This window comes from Octodon degus, unplaced genomic scaffold (genome assembly GCF_000260255.1).
Source record: "Octodon degus isolate 3935 unplaced genomic scaffold, OctDeg1.0 scaffold00084, whole genome shotgun sequence".
Classification (NCBI taxonomy): Eukaryota; Metazoa; Chordata; class Mammalia; order Rodentia; family Octodontidae; genus Octodon; species Octodon degus.
Genome location: NW_004524660.1, coordinates 11,576,100 through 11,577,563, shown reverse-complemented (window position 1 = coordinate 11,577,563; position 1,464 = coordinate 11,576,100).

The window sequence follows — 1,464 nt, the reverse complement described above, 5'->3', positions numbered from 1 at the left end:
AAAACATTTTATTTTGAAATAGCTTCAAATTTACAGAAAAGTTGCAAGAGCAGTACTAGGAAATCGCATAACCTTTGCCATTCTTTTTCTTTCTATATTTATTTATACAGTATAGTCAGGCCCTCATATTAGGTGGGTTAGAGCAATGCTTTCGCCGCACAGTTCCTGCCAGGAACCTGGATGTAGGCAAGTGCAGGAAGCTTTCAAGATGCCCTGTGGTTGCAGTGAACCCCCATGGGGGCTGCACCCTGTTCTCCGAGGCTGGTCCATCAGGGCTGCAGCTGCCCCACAGCTGTGTGCGTGTCCTCCAGGCATACCACTGCCACAACCTGCCTCTGAAGTCAGTGCTGTTGCTTTTGCAGTGGGTGAGCTAGAATAGTGTCCCTAAAGTGTATGCATAGGAAGCTGACCCCGTAGTTGTACAAAGATTATTTATTTATTTATGTTTCATTACAGGAGGTCAAAACCAGGGCCTTTGTACATCTGCAGCCATATTTTTCCCTTTGAGTCACAGTTGTTTTTTTGGGGTTTGTTTTTTTTTTTTTTGCGGAACTGGGGATTGAACTCAGACTTATCTCCCCGGCCCCCAAGTCATAGTCTTGCTAAATTGTTGGGCTCACTGGAACTTGCCGTCCTCCTCCTGTCTCAGCCTAGTGAGCCAATATAATCCACATTCCACTGTGTCAAGTAGTCTTTCCAGCAAACTCCTGCACCCAAACTGATATTTAAGTATCATAGAAGCGGCCACAACGTGTGCCAGTATTGGCAAGGAAATAAAGATGTACAGACCTACAGTCCCAGCGCTCTGGGAGACTGACTCAGGAAGATCCCAATTTTGAGCCACTCTTGGGCAATTTACTGAAATCCTGTGCCAAATTTTTATTTTTTTATTTTTAGGGAAGGATCTACAGGGTGTTCAGGGCCTCAGTACTAGTTTGGGCTGGCAGTAATCTGCCTGTTTACAGCCTCCCAAAAACTGGGATTACAGGCATGCGCCAACCAAACCCAGTCTCAATCTCAATCGGAGTCTCAGCGCCGCCCCCGCCCCCGGGGCCGACATGGCAGGCCTGGGGATTGAGCCCCAAGTCTCAGCTGAGCTATTTGGCCGGCCCTCCTGTCTCAAAATGTAATAGGGTTGGAAAATAAATAAATAAAAGGGCTGGAAAAGTAGCTAAGTGGGGAAGGCCGTTGTTCAATACCCAGTACCGCAAAACAAAGCCGAATTTATGTACATTTACCTCTTAGGTTACTATTGGAAAATAATTTTTCTTTTGACGATGCCTTCATTTCCGTCTTGGTTAGAACACACTTGGAGGTTGTGTTAATAGTTTAGGGTTCCTAGTTACAATTTCAGTTGTAATTGTTTGTCAGCCTCCGGCAGGCAACAACTTTCTGAAAGTCAAAATTGCTTCATGTGCAAAGCGCAGCACAAAAGTTCTCACAGCGTAGGGCAGCCAGGAACTC